At 40.6% G+C, this 22,463-nt stretch overlaps 1 protein-coding gene across 5 annotated transcripts in view; it reads left to right on the forward strand.

The window, feature by feature from the left end:
- The first annotated feature begins 1,773 nt into the window (after positions 1-1,773).
- The window catches only part of PHF21A (PHD finger protein 21A), a 131,500-nt gene continuing 110,810 nt past the window's right edge, over positions 1,774-22,463 (forward strand). Inside the window, exon 1 of one of the 5 annotated variants that reach the window (XM_033149130.1) lies at positions 1,774-1,848. The gene's annotated coding sequence lies outside the window, so the exon portion shown is untranslated. The remainder of the gene's footprint in view (positions 1,849-22,463) is intronic. The other 4 variants (XM_033149121.1, XM_033149140.1, XM_033149114.1 and 1 more) reach the window with 4 other exon arrangements.

Consider the following 22,463-nt stretch of genomic DNA (forward strand, 5'->3'; position numbering starts at 1 on the left):
GTGCAGTGAGCAAGCGAGGATGCTTGGCCGTGTGTTTCTCTCTCATTCCTCGGTGTATCCGCTTCCTGCGCAGAGCCACTTGCATTAGGGGAGGGAAAAAAGATGCTCGCGCTTCTGGTTGTTTCTTCTCGCCGCCGCCGCCGCCGCCTGCCCCAGTGCACGATCCCTCCCTCCCTCCCTTCCCCGCTGCCGCCGGTGCACGATCCTTCCCTGCCGCCGCTGCCGCTGCCGCTGTACTAGAGTTTGCTGCCCTACTTCACTCTACTTTAGTTTCACTCACTTTACATCCGGGTTTTTTCCCTAGGCAATGGGTGCCGCAGCACAGCCCGTTCCTTAGGCAAAGGGAAATAAATTCGCTGCACCGACACGTCAAGTAGTCCCTCAGGAGGAGCCTTGAGGCGCCCCCTCCTCCTCCCGAGGAGGCCGGCCGCCCCTCCTCCCTCACTCATAGGGAGAGAGGGGTGGGGGGAGAGAGAGAAGGGGGAGCCCGCCGCCCCCTCCGCTTTTGTCCCCCCTCCCTCGTCTCCTCCTCCCCCCACCTCCACCCGCTCGCTCCGGAGAGCGGCCGGAGTAGCTGTGTGTGTGAGGGAGATATAGAGCAGTGTTTTTCAACCTTTTTTGGGCAAAGGCACACTTGTTTCATGAAAAAAATCACGAGGCACACCACCATTAGAAAATGTTAAAAAATTTAACTCTGTGCCTATATTGACTATATATAAAGTAATTCTCTTGAATAGGAATCAAATAAACACAATTTTTCCCACGGCACACCAGGCAACATCTCACGGCACACTAGTGTGCCACGGAACAGTGGTTGAAAAACACTGATATAGAGAGAGGGGAGTTGTGTCGGGGGCGCGCGCGAGCCTCGTGTCGGGAGCGCGCGCCTCCGGCAGGCCAGGCAAAAGCAAAGGAAAGGAAAGCGAAGGGAGGCCGGTGGCGGAGTGATCCAGGCGTGCGGGTGCTGCGGCCGGGCCGGGTGAATGGGATTGAAGAAGAGTTCAGCTTCTCAGCTTGTTTTTGTGTCACAGTTTCTCTTCTCCTGCGCCTCTTCTGCCTCGTTCCTTTCTTCCTGCCCGCCCCCTCCTCCCTGCTGCAGGAGGAGCCCCCCGGGGAGAGGGGAAGGAACAGGACCCCTCAGAGGAGAGGGAGAAGAGGAAAAGCAGGAGCAGGAGGAGGAGGAGGAGGAGGAGGTGGAGGAAAAGGGAGCAACCAGCCAACCAACCATCTTCCACTCCCAGCTTAGATTAAAGAAAGTGAGAGGAGGAGGAGGAGGAGGAGAGGAGCCGAGAAGAGGGGGACAGGGAGGCCCGGAGGAGCAGCTGCACCACCTTCTTCTCCCTATGAAGAGGAGTCTCCCCCCCCACCAAGAGAGGTCCTGCCAGGGGGGGCCCGGCCAGACAGCGGCGGCAGCGGCAGCAACATCACCACCACCAGCAGGGTGTAGTATCCCACCTTTTGGATTCTCTCCTCCACCTCCCTGTTTTCTCCGCTCTGTTCTTTCTTTCTCTTCTGCTTCTCTCCTCTCCCCCACCCCACACCAAGTAGTGCTGGTCTCCCCCCTCCCCCCCCGTCTTGTGCCTTGTTGTCTTTCTCAGGGAGTTTGGAGGGTAGGGGTGGGGGGATAGAAAAGGGTAGGTTTGGAGGGCGACGACGACGACGACCGGGTGTAAAGTCCACCATCAGACTCCAGAGCCAACTTGGAGATAAGGAGCAACAACTTCAGTTTAATTCGCCCCCCCCCCCCCGCTCACACCAACAGATATATAGATGTAGATCTATATAGATCTATAAGCGCGAGATGCGGGAAGGGGGCATGTCCTTTCTCTGTCACCTGTAAGGATTGAAGTAAGTTTCTGAGCGAGGAGGGGGTGGAGGAGCGGGAGGGAGTAGGTGACACATTGGAGTAGGGAGGGAGGGGGGAGAAGGAGATGACACATTGGCGGGGAGGGGTGATTTCTCCCATCCCTTCTGGTTTTCCTCGGGATGATTATTTCCAGGCCCTTTTGTGTGTGTTGGGCTGATTTTCCTCTGTGATGCTGCTGGGGGAAGTTTTATTATCTTGGAAATGATGCTGCTTTGATGATTGAGGATTCGTAGTAAAGCTGCTGCTGCGGCGGCGGTTTTTTTCCGCCTCCCTTCTTCTTCGTCTTCGTCTTCTTCTTCTTCGCCTTTAATTTGTCTTGGTGGCCCGAGTAGTGCTGGGAAAATTCCGTTTCTTCAGCAACTTGTTATTCTGAAGTCTCTCTTGCCCCTCTCACCCTGGGGCAGCCCTTGCTGCACGGATACAAAGCTCGGTGCAAGGACACCTTTGGGATTTCACACTCCTACTCTGGCACATGTTTGCAGTGACTGGAGATGTGTACCTTATTTCCCCCCCCCTTCCATTTCTGCGTGTGTTATGTAGGAGGAGTGAGGTTGTATGTGGGACTGCCATTTGGTCTAGTCCCCTTGTGATTGTGGATCTTCTTACTTTTCTGTTTGCTTCTTTGTTATTCTGATGGGATCCCCCACCCCAATATTTGCAGTATGGTTGATGCCTTCAAGATTGCATTGTTAGACTTTTTTGTTGTTGTGGGGGGATTAGATCAGTCCCACTCACGTATGGCTTTGCACTATTTGAGATATAAGTATGTATTGGCCACTTTTTGGTTATTTGGTTGGGGATGGTTGCAGGTGGCAATGAGGTTGTTTTGATAGGTAGGAGGATGCCACTGTATTTAAATTACATGTTGTATTTTTTAAATATCAAATTAAACTATGCACACACACACAGAGATAAGCTCCAGTAAAATCAGTCAGTTATTCTCCAAAGTAAATGCAGTTTGGACCAAGGTGCTTAATTTCTTTGTATTGTTTATTGTATATGATTAAACTTCGGTGGGCCATTTGTAAAGTTGTAGTGAATTGATACTTGTTCAGGCCTGTGTTCTTGATCATGGATTTTGCTTCCGTGACCAGACTTTTCAGCTCTATTTCCAACAGGGATGTGACTTTTTAAAATAAAAGTTGCCTATAAAATATCTGTATATAGAAAATAGTCTGATGTAGGTTACTTATAGCACAGTAATGATAGTTGAGCACTATATTTCTCCATTGATTAATACTGGGCTTGAAATTAGTGCACTTGATCATGTTAATCACAGCAAGACACTTATTATTACAATACTTGGGGAGAAGCTGCTGCTCATGTCTGCTGAAATAACTCCATAGAAAAAATATTTTCAAAGGAATAAAGGAAAGGAACTACAGAAAGGCATTATCAGCAAACAACTTTCAAAACCCTTCACTGTGATACTAACAGAATATCATGGTCTAAGATCTTATCACTTCGTCAGTCCTAAACCTGTTTTGCTTAGAAGTTCTTAGGATAGCAGCATTATTTGGAAGTAAGTTGCTTTTCAATTGGAATAGTTTAGGGATGTAATAATTTTAGGGAGCAACTTTCATATCCTTGTTTATATTTAATTTATAATTTCCCTTGACACTTCAATGTTAAGTTTTACTTTGTGACAACTTCCTTTACATGTAGCAAGCACTAAAACAGGATGCTATTTTTAAATTTTCTCTACAATGGGTGAATGCTGCAGTAATAATCTCCTCCCCAATGAAAAGTAAGGTGAAATAGGGCTGAAAATGTTTTTTGATATTGTGCTGTTTAGCTAAAAAATAATAATCACTGAAGGTCAACATTATTAGGTGACTTTTGTGATATAGCTGAAAATGTGGGGTTAATGTGGGTGTAACCTTGCAGATTCTTAACCTTGACAGTAGCACACTCCATTGAATATACTTTAAATTTTTAACGTAGAGACTTGTTTAAATAGCTTTTCAAGAAATGACTTTCTTCCCTTATTTAAATACACTGATATTTAATAATAATTCTGAGCAAGAGAGAGCCCTATTTGTTTTCATATACTCTATGAACTTGTGTATCCACACTGGAGTTTCTTGCTATTAGTAAGCACTACTGCATGGCTGGGGTTCTCGGAGCAGCATCATTTGACATTACAGTGCACATAAACTTGGAATTAGATTTTACTGTCTTTTATTCAGTTTTTCCTCTGATGAAAACTCTTAACTTCTGAATTCCCTTCAACAACAGTAGCTATACAAAATAGGACCATGTAAAAAATACTTTAAGAAACTGGTTGTTGTCATCTTTTCCTCAGGAGCTTCCAGTTTTGTTTTGATTTTGTGGTTCATACAGTAACTTCTGTGAAACCAAGTCACTGCCTGCTGGAGTATTGATGGCAGGGGTGGCTAACCTGTGGCCCTCTAGCTGTTGTTGGGGTCTCCAACTCCCATCAGCCCCAGCCAGCATGGCCAATGATGGGACTAATGGCAGTTGTAATACAACGATATCTAGAAGTTTGCAGATTAGCCACCTCTGGCTTATGAGGAAAAAGGTAAAATAGCATCTTCCTCTGGAATCCATTCTGCTTACTACTTTTGTATAATGGTCTTTGAAGTTGGGCATCAGGAAATGGGAACTCAGCTGAACCCAAAGGGTCTTACTCCTGAGTAAACATGCATAGGATTGTGCTGTAAAACAAGGATGATCTCCCCTCCTTTATTTAAAGTATTTTCAGATTATATGTTGTTGTTAATAGAAAAGCCTGTATTCATGCATCGTTGTGTATACAGGAGTGCTTCTGCATCGTAAGCACAAATGTAAGTGGTATTTGTAATAAGTGTTGGGACATTTCCCCCCCCCCCCATTGTATTGGAAAGAGAATGATCAAATGAGATGGCTAGGATTTACTTGTTTTCTTTTTCAAGTATACCACCTTCCTCCTTTATAAGCAATTATAAGTAATATATTTAGTGTTTCAAGCTTGATATTGAAAAATTTGTGTAAAATTTGTAGTGATCTTTTAGAGCTAAACAAGTGTTCCCTGGTTGATTTTTGTACTTATTTCCTGTAGTTCTCAAAGTTCTGAAGTTGCAGCAAACTATTTGGGCCAATCTAGCCAAAGCTAATTGCTTTTAAATCTCATTGATTTTTAGTGGGAGTGATTTGAGCACATGCTTAACTCTCTCATTGAAATCAATGCAACTTGAAAGTGATCAGCTTTGTCCAGCCTCTGTGTGTATTGAAGTTATTGGTGATAATGGAACAATTTCTCACCTTGTTGTTTGGGACATGCTTGCCTTTTATAAATATTAACAGTTAGCTACAAACTTAAACTTCAAGCCTAACCAAGTCTACTCAGAAGTAAATCTTACTGCATTTGCTGGGACTGAATTTGCTCCCAGGAAAGTGAGACTAGGATTGCAACATTAGTCATGCTTAGAGTATAAATTGCACCCACTGATTTCAGTAGGTTTAGTCTACTAAACATGACTTAGGTCTAGATTAAACTCTATACAGTAGTATAATTCTTTGTTTCACACCAGAATTATACTGTTGCATTGGTTCAGTTTAATATATGGGGGAAATAGTTCTAACAGTACTAAGAGTTGTGTTTTGTACTATGGAGAGAATAGAAACTGGAATGAGTTGCTTCAGTATCACAGGGATAACTTTACTATTGGAATGAATTTATGAATTGCAAAATGTGAGACGTTTCATGTTTATAATTTAATTCTACACAATTTTGTATAATATTGTTAACAGTTAATATGACTATTAAAAGAAATATGTTCCATTTACTGTAGTTTGAAGAAAATAATATGGCAAGTGAGAATTGTTTGGTGCTGTGATTTTAACTTCTGGAGTTAGATATTTCTGATGGTTTGTGTAGTGTGAGAACCTACTTAAAATCTTACCTTATTTTACTGTCAAGAAATAGCAAAAGAAGTTGAACTGCAAAAATATAGAGATTTTTTGCATATTTTCAATCTGCATGGCATGGAATATCCCTGGACACTGAGAAACATTAAAATGCACAGTGCTACTATGAAAATGCAGCAGCTGATTTACACATCTCCTTGGAAATCTTAGAGACAAATCTAGCCCCCCCCCCCCGGATGTAAACTGTGTGATGCAGAAGAATACTAGTGCATGAAAAGTTACTGGAGTTGTACCTTTTTACTATGAGTTCTTTTTTTACAGTGTGAGGGGGGGGCCCCCTCAGAATTGTTATGCAAATTCTATTCTGCTATTGTTGTGGTGTTTATGCAAGAGGCTGAAAATAAGCTTTGAGGCAAGTGTTGTAGTAATGGTGTATTAAGCCATAATTGTAGTTCAGAACTTGATTCAACAATTTTTAGAATTAAGATACATATTGGGAAAAGGCTGTGTATACCCAGTGCAAAAAGGGATGTTTACATCTAATTCCTCTGAGTTCAGCTTGTTTGAGGGTAGCATATTCTTGGAGCTACTATAGATGCAGGTTGTATGCTGGTTCCTGGATAGGTAGCTTATTGACATTGAAGAGCATAATGTTCCATATTAGAAGCGTAACTTGTTAGGGAAACAGACGCAGGGAAGCCAGTCAAGCTGCATGCTATTTCTTCAAATATTTTCTTTGCAAGTTTGGGTGTTAGACTAGACAAAGGGTTTTGTTTTTAATAGTGTGTGATTCTTTGGTGAAGAGGGCCTGCTTCTTTGATGAAGAGATGACCAATCACCTATACCTAAAAACTTCATTGCTAATGTGTGCTTACAAATGTTATCTCACACAATACAGAAAGGATAGTTCAAGCACACATGGCACTTAATTTTAATCTGCTCAATGGCCCATGAACATTCAGTAGAAGGACACAAGGCTTTTCCAGTGTTAGTTTCTGTGTTCTAGTACCTTTTAATTTTTAACTTGGGACATTGGTGTGCAAATCTTCTCAATTGTGATTAAATTATTTATTAAATGAATGATTAACATTATTAAAATTTGCTATCCATGTTCAAATTCTTAGGTCATGTGAGCAGACTTCCCCTTCTTCCCACACTCCCTAAATCTTTTCTGGAGGGTTTCTCAGTCCTCTGAAGCAGATATGGGGGGCATGTGAGGGGGAGAGGAAATCTGTTCTGCCAAGAATGCCCATTCTGCTGTCAGATGGATACTATTGGATTCCACTGTAAATCTTGGAAATACTCCTGCATTAGCTTTGAATTTGTGAGATCTAGGATCCAGTTAAATGTAAACTGAGCTTTTCAGACTTGTAAGACAGCTTGAAGCCTGTACAAAACTGTGTTTTGTTTTGTCAGCCCATGTGACTGTGTGCATAAAGCACTCCTGACAATTTAGACTGATCAACGTTCTAAACATAATGTTTTCTTTAAAGAAATACGAGCACGTTATGTGGTATGTCAGCAGTGTGATTCTGCATAAGTTTGTCAAAATTTATGGGTAATTCAGCTTTGCAAATAGAATGATGAGTGCCCTTTAATACACTATTAACACTATCTATCTCATGGACACCAGCATCCTTGGCTGCTGCTTTATCCAAACCGAGACTCTCTCTTATGTTGTAAATGAAATATGAAAGTTTTTAGATTATAAGACATAGTATAACCAAATTGTCCAGAGTGGCCAGTAGCAGGGTGTTTCCATATAGGAGAGGAGCCTGATCTGTTGGTCAAAATTGTCGGAAAATATATATTCTCAGTTTTCACTTGCTGAAGACAAAGTTTCACTTGCTGAAGACAAAGTATATCAAATGTAGCTTTGCAATTCATGATTCCATCTTCCCTTGCTTTTCGGCAATACTGAAATAGAGTAACTTCTACATTTTCATCTTATTAAACCCAGTCATACCCAGTTTGCTGGTGCATTCTGGCAACTGCAGACTTCCCCTCCCATCTCCAAATTTTATGCTTCCTCACTATGATCCTTCAGTGATTAAAAAGAGTTATATTATGTTAACCATGAGAAGTTTAATGTGTACCTTTTTAGAAAAAGAAAATGGCTGTCTTCTCCATTAAATTAAGAGTGGGATTTTAAAGCCTATGTGCTGTATTTAATAGGGAAACAAAGAGCAAATTTTAACTGATTGAGTGTTAAATTTGAAAGTGAAAAAGTTTGGGGCCTTTTATCTTAAAGTCTAAAACTCCGATAACACTTTTTAGATTGTTAGTAGACCTAAGGAAAAAATCCTCACATATAAGCCAAAATATGGTGTTTTTCCTGTTTTGTTTTGGCTGCATGCAGAACACAAACTGTCAGTACTTGAAGAGAAGAAGCACTAGCAGAAAGGCATTGATTTCTTTTTTCCTTTCCATCTCCTGCTGTGTTTCAAGTATTGTTAACCATGTGCTACTCTAAGGCAATATACTTGCATGCAAAATAATGGTTGATCTCCTCAGTCAATTAGCAATCGGGGCTTAGCATCTTATAAATCCAAACTTATGAGTAATCACAATATTTTTTCTGATAAACTGACTTATAGTAGTCATGGCAACAGCTGTCTTGGCTTTTTATGGACGGTACAGTTGCTGCATCTGCAGGCTTCATCAATACTTCGGCTGCCTACAGAGGAAAGTGCAGTAGAATGTCTGTCTGGCAGTTTCAGCAGCACTGAATATTGCACTGTTGCAGTACTGTGTGTTTTTCATGTTCCAAAACTTTATGGAGCGCTTTTCTTTTTCTGCCTATTAGTTGTATAAATGCTTAAAATTTGCACCTCTGGTGAAATGCTGTGACAACAGTGTCGTGTTTTTGAATATAGATTGTTTCTAGATTCTTCACTAGACATAAGGCGGTTACCAGTACTTTAAAGAAACAGTTGCGAGAATAGAACCAACACCACATGTTGCCTTCTGGTGGAAACTTTCTTAAAATTGTTTTATCCTTTCTTTCTACTGAACTGATATATAGTATTAAACACTGCAAAGAGGCTTCATCTGGATTTTTTTTAAACTTTTAGTTTGTTCCTTTCTTGTTTCATGAAAGATAGATTCCACTTTAATCCATGGCAGAGAAAGAGGGATCATGTTTTTAGTAAAATCATTATTGAGCCAGGGGTAGCACTCAACTTTCAAAATGCAACCTTAAAATAGTGTATGGTTGGTGGTATGCGTTGTCCATAAAACTTTGATTTGGGAAAATTTATGCTTTGAGTTAATGAAGATCTGATTTAGCATATTTATTTGATTTACATTGGGGGGGGGGACCCAAAACAAATATCAAACTGAAAAGGTATGTACTGTTAATTTTATGCTCTTTATAAATACCTGAAAAGTTCCCCAACTGCTAAAAGTAGTTGAAATAAAATTTGATTGAGGGGGAAAAGTCAATAAAGTGCACTTAGTGTGATCTAAATGTTATATTCAAACATATTCAAAGCTTCACTTGAAAATTATTTTTACTGAAGTACTTGTCAATATTTTAAGACATGACATCTCAAAAGCACACACTTCCCTTACATTATTTAGATTTTAAGGCAGGCAAAGCAAATGTATTTAAAACCATTAACACACTAATCTAGCATGTGTGAAGGAACTATGAGCATAAATATATGCTCTTCCTTGGAATAGCCACACAGGAAAAAAAATAGTTACAACATTGCTTAGATCCAGAAATTGGCAAGTAGAATGCTATGTTTGCAGTTGGACTTTCCTTTCTCCTGTGTCCCTGAAAAGCCACTCCAGAGAGTTAAGGGGTCCTTTGGAACATGTTGTGCTGCATGAATGGGGTAGGCCACAGCAGGACAGGGATGCTGAGAAAATTCAGTGGGGGCCCCCTTGTGCAGGCAGAATGCCTTTACACTCACAAAGACACCTCTAGATCCAAACCATTATTTTTTAGATTTGACTAGTAATGTGTCCTTTCCAGTTGCCCACTTTAGATGGTATTGTGTCAGCTCATTATGAGACGAATTCATTTTATGAATGATGCAAATTTAAAAAGGCAAAATATTCTGCAGAAAAATAGAGTTGGAAATGTTCCCCATATCTTTTGTTATTCCAGGTAAGAGTTTAAAAATTATTTAAGACATTCTGGACGATTTATTTATACTGTTGGGGGAGATGTCTTTTTTTTGCATTGAGAGCCATATTAAATCTGTTCTTGAACTTGGGGGTTTTAGTTGTTCATATTTTGATACAAATGGTTGACACAACTTGCAAGTAACTTTTTCAATATGATTAATGGCAAGTCCTAGCCTCTGTATTTGTAAGAATTATTGTGTAATAACTAGAAGCACAGATGAAATCCTCAAAAATAGGTTTTGGGCCTTTTATTAACTATCTCTTTGTTTATGTGTTTTGCTCGTTTATCACAGAGGGATATAAAGTTTAGCTTTAAAATGTGATTTAAAGCAATTAGCAAATTTAAAAATGAAATCCAGATCACCACCTATGAAAGGAGATCTGGCAAATCCTGTGGCTCAGGGACCACATTCTAAAGTTGTAGAATGCTGTGGAATAATGCTGTATTTGGGGACTCACATGTTACTACCTATGTTTTATTAGTTAGAGTTTGTAGATGTTCATAGTCCCATATAATGTACTCGGGGCATTTTGCCAATCAAATCTTGTGTTACCATGAATTTTGAAACAAATACATGCTAATGTAGCATTTGGTTGACTTTCTTAATGAGAAAAACCAGGGTTGGAAAAAAGACAGGTGTTTGATTGTTTAGGTCAGGGGTAGTCAACCTTTTTATACCTACTGGCCACTAATGCATCTTTCTTGATGGTAAAATCTCCTTACCGCCCACCAGTGTTTCAGTAACATGTGCCATAGAACCCCCTACCGCCCACCTGGAATCCTGAAACGCCCATTAGTGGGCAGTAGGGACCAGGTTGACTACCCCTGGTCTAGGCTTATGGGTATTCGAAGTATTTTCACTTTTAATTTTACAATTCTGTGGTTCTATGTCATGGATGTTTTTGTTGAGATTCCTGCATTGCAGGGGGTTGGACTAGATGACCCTCAGGGTCCCTTCCAAATCTACAGTTATATGATGCTATGACTCTGAGCCCTAGTGGGATTCTTGTTCTGCTGCTTATATTATCTTGGTGAGGAGGAAAGTTGATAATTTGATTGGACATTGGTAAAAATATGGATGGACTTTTGGTTTTGAAAGTGTGGGACATAGGTCATGCTCTACACATAATCTAAACAACCTTCTTGGAAAAAAGCTAACTACTGCTTTTTAAATGTGCAATTTTATGGACTAAGATTTGCAGCAGTTTAAGGATAATCTTTTAAAAATAGTAGATGTACTTGTGATCTTCTGAGAGATCTGCTTTATGTGGCTATCGATTGGACAGTTTGGGATTTGGTGCTGTTCATGATACATGGTGGAAGGTTTATTGCAAGGTACTGCAATCAATTACCTGCCCCCTCTATATCACTTTTTTGTAATTAATTTCACTAATCTCTTCTTTTCATAGGACACTCTAATTGATATTCATGAATATTTTTATGTTTCAAGCTAATCTGTATTATGGATGAGTAGCAAGTAGTACACAACCTCTGCCTCTGCCTCTAGTATTGCTATATGTTTAAGCTAAAAATACATTTTTTGTAGTTTATACTGTTGTAGTTAAAGGTGAATCAAAAGTTCTCTTACCTGCCTAACTTTGTCTTCGTAATTATGTGTGTATTTTCATCGGAAAAGTATATCACATAAAAAGCCCATTTTTTTGTTTCCTAAGTTACATATGGTGACCTCACTATCCCCTAACAACTGCACAAAATCCTCTGGAATTTACTAAATAAGAAATATAGGTTATTGCTTTGATTCTCCATCCCCTTCATGTCTTGAGTAGAGTTCCCACATAGATTTCAATCCTGTACACCCTTTGAAATTATTGGGACTTACTTATGAGTATATATGTATTGTATAGAGTTTTACAGCACCATACTATAGGTGTAATGTGCATGGCTCTTGAGAATACTTAAAATGCTCATCAAAAAAGATTTTGGGTTGAAACCCTGAACTTACAACTGTTAATGGGATACAATTCATTGTATTTGATGTGTGTGTAAACTTCAGTGATTGTTTCAAGAGCAGGGTGCTAAGACTTGAAACATAAAAATCTAAGTAGGATTCAGCTGGGTTGTGTAACTTTTAAAGAACACAAATTTAAAGGTCACTTTTCTGATCTTTACACAAATTCAGTAGTTGTTGTTTTTTTAAAAAAACCTTCAATTTATTGAAGATGTGCTTTTATTTCTGGGGCAAGTTTCTTCAAATATATTTAATATCTGGTTCCTGCAGTTCTTATGAAATATTATTATTTTAGTAAAGCAACATATGTACTCTGAATAGGGGGGCACTGTTCTCCAGTAGTTTGGGGACTGGAAGTGTTCTTTGCTTTACAAACTGAGAGCCTCACAACTGATGAGGCTCCTCAATAAGGATGGTACCATCTAGCAGAAGAGCCTATAGTGGTAGCTTTTTTCTGCTTGTAGTCTACTAAAACCCCTAGATCCTTTTCACATGTACTACTGACAATCCAGGTGTCCCCCCTTTTATATTTGTGCAGCTTGCTCATCTGAGATAAGATGAGATGAGATGTGATGTGATATGTAACCTGGCCACTGTTATGCATGCTTTGGTAAACCTCAGGCTATAAAACTGTTGTTCTAGTGGGGCTGCCTTTTGAAGACTGCTAGGAAATTTCAGTGGGTTAAGAATGAAGCTTCCCATTTATTAGTGGATATAAGCTGATGGGAACATCTTTTGGAACAAGTGTAAGAAGTATACTAGTTTATGAGTGTAATTAAAAGTGCCGTGGCTAATCTTCTGTAGCCCTAAAAGGGGACTGGATTCTTCAGAAACTCCTTCTCCAGTACTGTGTGAGAGCCAGTGTGGTGTAGTGGTTAAGAGCGGTAGACTCGTTATCTGGGGAACCGGGTTCGTGTCTGCACTCCTCCACATGCAGCTGCTGGGTGACCTTGGGCTAGTCACACTTCTCTGAAGTCTCTCAGCCCCACTCACCTCACAGAGTGTTTGTTGTGGGGGAGGAAGGGAAAGGAGAATGTTAGCTGCTTTGAGACTCCTTCAGGTAGTGAAAAGCGGGATATCAAATCCAAACTCTTCTTCTACTGTATGCTTAGATCAGCATGTGGGGACTTGCTGTTAATCTGAATAGACTGCTCTAAAAAGAGGCAAGGTTGGACCTTCTCAGTGCTTGGGTTTTGACCAGACAGTTTTGACCAGACAGTTTTATTTTCTCTCTTAAAAAGGCACTTATTTTTGCTGATAGTTGAGAGCATTGCTGAATATTTATTGTATTGAAAATTGTAACCCGGGTGCTCTTCTTTTTTTAAAGACTGCTTCTATATCTTGTTTTTGATAGTTTTGACAGTCTAGGTGTTTTGTATGGTGATGAATTGGATTTCTTATTTGATAAATTGTTAGTTGCCTTGAAGGAGAATTCTGTAGAACCATATGACATGATAAAAATAACTTGAAAGTTTGGGTGGTAGATAGCTCAGTCAACAGAGCATGAGGCTCTTAATTCAGGGTTGTGGCTTAGAGCCCCACACCAGACAAAAGATTTCTGCATTGCAGGGAGTTGGACTAGATCATCCTTGTGATCCCTTCCAACATTTACAATTCTATGATTCTATCTTTTCATTGGAAGAGCTGCCTGGGGTCAGAAAAAATGACCTTGGAGCTAGAGCTGGTCTGTGGATACCCTTGTTCTAGTAAATTGGGGAGGGGGATGAAAATAAATGAAAGGTCATGTAACACTTAAATGTTTGCGTGAGGGAGAGAAAAGTTGGAATGGATCATGAAAAGTCTTTTTTTTAGTGATGTCTGTTCTTAACATGCTTATTTTTCAGTTTTTTTAATTGTGGAAATTAACATTTTTGCCTATGTTGCGTAATGCAACTACTGTGAGGTGGGGGAAAGGCAAGATCTGCAAAGTTTTTGTAGTGCAAGTTTCATAGGATACAAGATTCATAGGATGCTGATTTCCACACATAGTACCAAATTCTGCATTTTCATGGTCTTTCATGCAACCATAGTGAAATTATTTGGTATCTTGTTATTTTTGGTACATAATATTTTGTCCTGCCTTTCATTCCAAAAGCCCTCAAGGCTGCTCATATCAGAAGCTAAAATGATCTAAAGATGGTGTGATTTCAGTCTGAAATGAAAACAAAAATGAAACCTAACAAAATAGAGCAGAGACATGAAAACAGGGTGGAGTTAGGGAGGGAAAGAATGATTGAAGATGTCATGGAACAGAGAGGTTGTGCTAAGCTATGTAAATGTCAATATGGAGGGAACCAAATGAGCCCGGAGGAGGAACTTCAATAATCTGGGAGGCACTGCAGAGAATGCTTTGGCTTGCAGACATTCATACCTCTGATGGCATTGAGATTTAGATGGCATTTGAGATTTATTATTGTTTTTACTGTTTTTTTGTTTTTGTTTTTTTTAACTTTGTTATTATTTTATTATTATTACATCATTACCTTTCCGATAATAAAGTAAAAAGTGAATTGGAAATGTGCTGTACAGACTATATGTGAGGTGATAAAAGAGAACGAACTTTGGGAAAGACTGAAAATGACATGAAGTTTCTGGTTTTAAACGATTTATTAGTCTCTGGAATGGAAAGGTATGATATGGAAAACTTGTAAATTTGTAAACTATGTAACTGACAGTACATTGGATGTTTATAATAATGGTAATAAAGGATTATTTTGAATTTAAAAAAAAGAGATTTAGAGCAAAGCCTCTGATAATGAACCTGAGGACTGGGGGCCAGTTTGTGCAGGAGAATGTAATCATTCAAGTATCTTGGCCCCAGCTATTTAGGGCTTTATATGTAACAATCAGTAGCACTTTAAATTGTGCCCAGAAATGTGCTGACTGACAATGCAGGTGAAACACAGCCTGATGTTTTGTTCCATAATATAAGCCCCAGATGACATTTTAGGGGCCATATTTTGCACCAGTTGAAACTTCTAGACCAGGCATCCCCAAACTCGGCCCTCCAGATGTTTTGGGACTACAATTCCCATCATCCCTGACCACTTGTCTTGTTAGCTAGGGATGGTGGGAGTTGTAGTCCCAAAACATCTGGAAGGCCGAGTTTGGGGATGCCTGTTCTAGACAGAATCTTAAGGGTAGCACCATGTTGAACATGTTGCTCTGACCATGGCATATGTGATGTATCTGCTTTCTTCAGGAGAGGGCAAAGCTGGCGCACCAGCTGAAGCTGGGCAAAGGTTCTCCTAGTTATGACCACAATCTGATTTACCTCTAGGAGCAAAGCTGGATCCAGGAGAGCCTTCAGACTGCAAACCTACCCCATCTAGCTCTGCTTTTTTCTTGACCCTGTGGGGTTATCCTTTGAGCAACCCAGTGGTTGATGCACTTTTACAATTGCCAACTTGGGTCAAATGCCTATACAGGCTGGCCTTTTCTGATTTATTAGGCTATAATAAGATGGTTATACCTTGTGTTCAGCACATCATGTGGTATCAAAGCTCACATTTTGTTGCAAGACCTACTACTTGTGCCTCTCCATACAGTGGTACCTCGGGTTGAGAACTTAATTTGTTCTGGAGGTCCGTTCTTAACCTGAAACTGTTCTTAACCTGAGGTACCACTTTAGCTAATGGGGCCTCCCACTGTCGCCGTACCACCAGCATGCGATTTCTGTTCTCATCCTGAAGTAAAGTTCTCAACCCGAGTTACTATTTCTGGGTTAGCAGAGTCTGTAACCTGAAGCATCTGTAACCTGAGGTACCACTGTATTCTCAAAGGATACACTGATTAAGAGAGGCACAGCTGCCTAGTTTTTACTTTATTAAGGAATGTATGAAGTGCATCTACAGAATATATACTACAGCAGGGGTGGCCAACTCTCAAGAGACTGCGATCTACTTTCAAAATTAAAAACTGGCAGTGATCTACCCCCGTTGTTGGGGGGTTCAGCTAAAAGTTGTTGAGCTTTCTTTAGGGAGGGGGAAATAATGTTTTTTAGGGGTGAAAAAATAAGCTTTTTGGGGGGGACTTCTTTTTTGGGGGGGTTAAAGGCAAGGGACAAAGAGGTGAAGTCACTCACAAAAAGATCTATATGAATGAAAATAGCAGCACAGAGAAAGCTCCGTCTTCCCTTCCAGAGATCAAACAACAATGGGTGCGGGGTGAGGGGATGGGGCAGTTTTAGCGGCGCTAAGGAAAGGGAGCCAGAGATCGACCGTGATCTACCAAAATCTCACGGGGATCTACTAGTAGATCGCAATCAACCTGTTGAACATCCCTGTACTACAGTGACCTAATCCTAAAAGTAATTTATGGTGTAAGTAAAGCTAGAAGATGAGGTTCGAACTTGGTTTTGTTCTATTTTGGGGAAGTGTGTTGGTTTTCCACTTTGTTTATAACTTAAAAGCTAATGGACAAAAAAGTGGACTACAAATGGGTGAATGTAGCGGGGGACCAGTGGAAAGGGCCTTGTGATCTTTCCCAAGAGTATCTGGCTGTTTATGGAGTCTAGGTGGCAACTGGAAAGAGAGCCTTGCCTTCGGTCTTCTCCTTTCAATGGGTAGATGTGTTTGGGTTAGGACTATACCACGACAGTTTTATGGGCAATGTTTTAAACAAGTTCTACCTAAACTCTGGAGCAGAATTTGTGGCCCTGTAGATCTTGGTTTCCAACTTCCATCATTTCTAGCTACCCCACATCATCCAGTCAGGGTTGATGGGAGTTGTAGTCCAACAACATCTGAAGAGCAGCAGGTTCCCTGTCCCTGTCTAGAGCAGAGTTTGAAGTGTGGTTGGGAAGTTCCACTGACCTGCCTGGCCTAATTGCCACCTGTACCCTTGGCCCTGAACCTCTTGGACTTCACCTGCAGCTCTGCAATAGAGGATGCGAGAATGAAGCCCCTTCCACTGACAAACCTGTATTTTATATTCCTTTTGTTATGTGCCTTGAGGGTTTTCCATTGTAAAAGAAGGGCAAGATAAAAATAAACTTGAAAGATTCAAGCCCTGTAACTCAGATTCTTACTTGCTTGGTTCCTTTATTTTCAAGTTGTTTTGTGAGGTAGTGGTTTGTGGATTTACTTAATCTGTAGACATGCTGGGTTTATTGAAAATTAATATATTACTATTCACCTGCATCTGTGTATTATATTGCTAAGAGACTATGTTAAAATTGTTAGTCTTTTTTTTTTTGCTTGCTTATAACTTTTTTGCCTAGGAGCAACATACTCCTGAGTTGGCAACATTTTGTGTGAACAAAATTATGCCATAGTAACAATATTTCTAATATCTTTCTTCTCTCTTCGCTATAAAATTATAATCCTTCTAGATACAAAGTTAACTGAAGCCCATGGTCTGAATTTTGCTATAACTACAATAAACTGTTGTATGCACCTGGTAAAAGGAGAAGTGAATATTTATTGGTGCATTTCTGTGCTGCTTTTGGCCAAGAGGCCCCCAAAATAGTTCACAAATATTAAAAACAAAGCGTAATTAAATGCTGATCATCACCAAGCAAATAACAGCAACCAGTAAAATGTTGATGTATAGTTGACTATAATGGAGTCAGCCCTTAGTAAAACACTACAAAATAAAAACCATTTGCTATAAAAAAGCTTATTGATTTGTGAAACAATATAGTGTTTATGAGACTTCACTGAAGGAGCAAAAGGGGCGAAACATGTCTCATGAGGATGGACATTCTAGACCCTAGGTACCATCACTGAGAAGGCCTTGACCCATATTCTCACCACTGTGATCTTGGTTGGTGGTGAGATACTGAGCAGAACCTCCTAAAATCTTGGCAAGCTGGCAGACTCACATAGACCCAAACCATTTAGGGTTTCAAAGGTCAAGACTAACTCTTTGTTTTTTATTCAGTTCAAATGAGCCAGGGGAGTGTTGGAGGAATGTGCCCAGATTACAACTGGGTTAGAATGTAATCCCTGAAAACTCTTCAAAGACAGCTCCATTTAGAGTCTCTTGCAGCAGTCTAGGCTGGATATGCTGTTTGATTCTTAAACCTACTGAAGTGCTAAAAGAAAGAGATGGTTTCGGTACAGGCTTATTTACAACTCCTCTGCTTTTAACAGTAACATATTTAATCAAGGACATTTACAGAAGTACTCTTATGAAGAGATTTAATGTATTAAATCTTGAGTCTAAGGGAATGTGCAACCAGCATTAACCTTTTACATATGGTTGAAGCATTGCTGTCCCAACAAATGCTATCTTTTGCAAGGCATTTAGTTTCCTGTAATTCAGAACATTCACACACACACATCCCTTGGTAGGAGATTGAGCTCTGCTGTTCTGTTTTAACAGGCTTGCTTACTTATGTCAACAGTTGTCAACAATAACTCCCAACAAGATTGCACCAAATGCAATGAGCCCTGGCACTAGGCAGTTTTTCAGTGAAAAAGGATAAAGTGTAACAGATCTGGAAGAAAGATCTGCTTGCTGCTGCAAGGCCAATTTCCACCTGGCTTAGGGGACGGGTTCCACACTCACCATGAACAGCTAAAAGAGGCTCCTGGGAGGCCCCTGAGATATTGCTAAACAACTCTTGGGTTGGGGCAACTGGGTAAAATGTTTTAAAATGTTTTAAATGGTTCTAATTTTGCTTCCTCCGTTTCATTTTTGTTGGGTTGGTGTTGGTTAAATGTTCAGTTGGGGCTGGCTGTTATTATTGTTATCATAATTGTCATTGGTTTTATCAATTTACTGGTTTGTTTGTTGCTTGTATGGGATATCTTCTTGGTAGTGGCACCCACCCTGTGGAATGCCCTCCCATCAGATGTCAAAGAAATAAACAACTATCTGACTTTTAGAAGATATCTGAAGGCAGCCCTGTTTAGGGAAGTTTTTAATATTTGATGAATTATTGTATTTTAATCTTTTGTTGGGAGCCCCCCAGAGTGGCTGGGGACAGTGGCGAAGCTGCATGCTCTGGCACTGGGGGCAGAGAGCAGGTGGGGGCATGGCTGGTGCGTGCCTGTGGGTCGTGGTGCCCAGCGTGGTGGGGTGTATGTGGCACATGTCCAGGGGGGCAGCCGTGATGGTACCCCCCTCCCTGATGGTGCTGGGGGCAGTGCTCTGCCCCCACCCCTCTGTTCCTCCACCAGTGGCTGGGGATACCCAGCCAGATGGGCAGGGTATAAATAAATTGTTGTTGTTGTTGTTGTTGTTGTTATAGTTATATCTTGTTTTTTTTAAATGTTTGATGTTTTGTTGTGTTTTATATGTTGTAAGCTGTGCAGTAGCACTTCCCCTGCAAGTGTATCTAGGAGCATAGGATATTATTGTCTTATACCAGGTCAGGCTGCTCATTTGCCTGGTTTTGTCTGTACTAGGCAGGGGCGTAGGGAGCCGCTTTGCTGCCCGGAGCGGCAAAGTGGGGACGCCCCCCTGGGGGCGGGGTGCCGCTCCGTAGCGCGCGTACGCTGTGATGTCATGACATGTGTGCGGGCGCGAGCGGTCGGCACCCCTTCCGTGTGGCGGCACGGCAAGTTTTAAGGCTGTAGCGTGTGAACAGCACAGATGCTGTGGGGGTGGGGCACTGCCCCGAGTGTCACCCCCCCAGGGTGGTACCTGGGGCGGCCCACCCGCCCCCTTGCTCCGCCCCTGGTACTAGGGGTGGGTGAACCTGTGGTCTTCAAGATGTTGTTTGGGCTCTGAGTCTCAGCAGCCTTACCCAGCATGACCAATAATGCAGGATGTTAGGAGCTGTAGTCGAGCAATATTTGGAGGGCCACAGATTCCTCCTCCCTGGTCTATACTAACTGGCATTGACTCACCAGGTACGACAGAAGTCTTTTCCAGCTGCACCTGAAGATGGCTGGGATTGAACTCATTTACAGGCAAAACATGTGTTCTGCCAACAAGCTTCTGCATCTCTCTCCCCCCCCCCCCAAAGCTTTTATATGGACATGAGATATATAGCCACACAAGTTGGGTTGGGCAACCATATGAAAAAATCATAGAATTGTAGAGTTGGAAGGGACCACAAGGGTCATCTAATCCAAACCCCTGCAATGCCCTGTAGCCTGGGATCTGAGTTTATGATGGGCTACTAATGTTAGTTTTTGTGAGCCTTGTTGGCAAACAAGTGGCTCTCCCCTTTTGGAGTAAATGATGGTGTGATTTTGGTTACTCCACCATTCTGCTCTTTGCTTGGCCCAGAAGTTAGCAGGCAGCAATCTGAATTTCTGCCATCGAATGGTTGACATTGTCCTACATATCGGAACGATTTCCTACTTGTGAAAAGAGACTATCCAAATTTGTGATATAGCTGCTGAGTTCTCCCCACCCCCCTCATAATGGAGGAGTTGGGTACACAGTTACTTTTTCTGGAAAGCCTACCACAGGCATATGGAGAATTACACTTTGTTGTTTGGCATTTTAAATATCTGTGAACAGGATGGGATTGGGGAGAAAGATTTCCTTCTGTCCGTTTTTCATCTTTTGGCAATACATTCATGCTTTGCAACTAGATTAGCCAGTAGGCCAACTGGGAGCTGAATTGCTACAACTACCTTCCAAAGCTTGCCATTGCCCCCCTACTGTTTGTAAGAGGCATGCAGGTAAATATTCTCTCCCCTCCACCCACTGCCCCCCTCCACCCACTGAATTGTCAACTCATTTCTTCCCCTCCTCTTAAAGACATGGTTTGGGACAGTTGCAGATTTATATTTGTGGATCATTCCCATGCTGCATTGACTTGCATACTTGATTCCAACTTAGTCTGTAGTACCACTCACTTAAGCACAAACTTGCCTCTTATGGTTTGCCCATTAAATTTTCTTGCATTCCTGCTTAGCTTGACTGATGGAAGAGACTAGCACTGTGCAACACTAAAGCAAGCAAATCTTCTTTTCCACCTGATACTTGGAATGAACTTGTGTGCTCCATAGTACAGTACAAGTGAGTGAGCAATGGCTCAGGGTCTCCCTCAAGCAAAGAGACAGTGTTCTGCTGTTTGTTTGTAAAAATATGGATGAACCTTTGTTCTTTTTCTCTCCCTGCTTGGGGAGTAATGTGTGTATGTGGACATCTAGTGAAGGGGATATGATGGATTGTCTCGATACAATTCATTGTTACCACAGATTAACTGTTTTTGACAGCTTTCTTTAAAATGAACTGATTTCATATCTTCCATTACTTTCCCTTTAAAAGTAAGCTTGTGTTGAATGTAAGATTTAGTATACTTCATACTGCATTGTTTCAGTACTGATGGAACATATTTTCTTTTAGCTGTTTTTTAATAAGTAAATAAGATAGTTCACAAGTGGAAAAATGGTATGCATTCTCATAATTTAGTCTCAATCTGTACGACATTGTACCAAGGAAAACCTGTGCTGATATTTGGCATCTTGACAGAGAATGCTTTTAGTTTTGTCTAGGCATTAAGGTTGGTGTCCTGATATCTTACTAAATAGCTAGAGATAATACTGTATTTCATGAATGAGTCAAGTTTGAGTTGGTTCTGCTATGACCACTACCACTACTACTGTCAAAGTTCTTCAGGTTAGATTTTCTACTGTAGCAGATTTAAAATAAAACTTTTTTTGTACATGTCAGTGTCATTGAAAACTCTTCACTTTGCTGTGAGGAAAGTGAGGTGTTATGTTCATTCACAGATTTCATATGCTATAGGTGAATGGAGGAACAGTTTGTTTGTTTTTAAAGTGGGCAGGGGGTTGATATTGTCTTGGCATCTGTATGTTAACTTTATTAAGAGACTATGATAGCAATAGCAATATTTTTTGCCCTAAAGTTCCCTGGAGTGCGTAGGCTGCTTAGTAACCATCCCCATTCATGTGAAAGGTGGTTCATATCAATTTGTCTATAAAGTTTTCAGTGTTAACAAATAGTGACTCAGATAGTGACTCTTTCAGACATCATACCTAACCATGGTTTAGGTTTTAATTGCTTTGAGATTTTAATCACTTTGAGGTTTTTTGTTTTTTTAAACATCAAGTGGTATATAAATTTTTATGAAATAAAATAAATGAATAATCTTACCTCTGGCTGAGCTTTCAACATGCAACAAACCATGGTTTGCACCTGCTTGTCCACTTTCATTTTCTGTTCTCTTAGTTCTACAAGTGCACATCTGCGTTTGTGGTACAGCAACCTAAAGAGTGATGACTGCATGATTCGTCAGTTCGGATACCATGCCAAACCAAATGGTTTCAAAGTCTGGTTTGCCAGATAATTGCAAACTATGCTTTATCAGTCTGGCATCAGACTTGAAAACCATCAACAGTAGTTAAAATAAACTAACACTTTTTCTAAAATCAGCATTTTTCTTTTCTTTTCTTTTTTTTAATTATTATTATTAAATTTTATTATACAGCAAAATCATACACATAACTCAACAGAATACATAACAATTTCAAAACACACACAGAAAGGAAACACACACACCTCTATATACAACCCGTACATAATTTAACAATATTAAAAGAATAATCCTAAAAAGAGGGTCAAAAGACAAACAAAAAAGGATAAAAAAAGAGTGGGATTAGGAGGGGATGGGAAAAAGGAAGGGGGGGGAGGAAGAAAGAAAAAAAAGGGGAAGAAGCAAAAGGGGAAAGGGAAAAAAGAAAACAAAA

Source organism: Lacerta agilis, chromosome 1 (assembly GCF_009819535.1).
Source record: "Lacerta agilis isolate rLacAgi1 chromosome 1, rLacAgi1.pri, whole genome shotgun sequence".
Classification (NCBI taxonomy): domain Eukaryota; kingdom Metazoa; phylum Chordata; class Lepidosauria; order Squamata; family Lacertidae; genus Lacerta; species Lacerta agilis.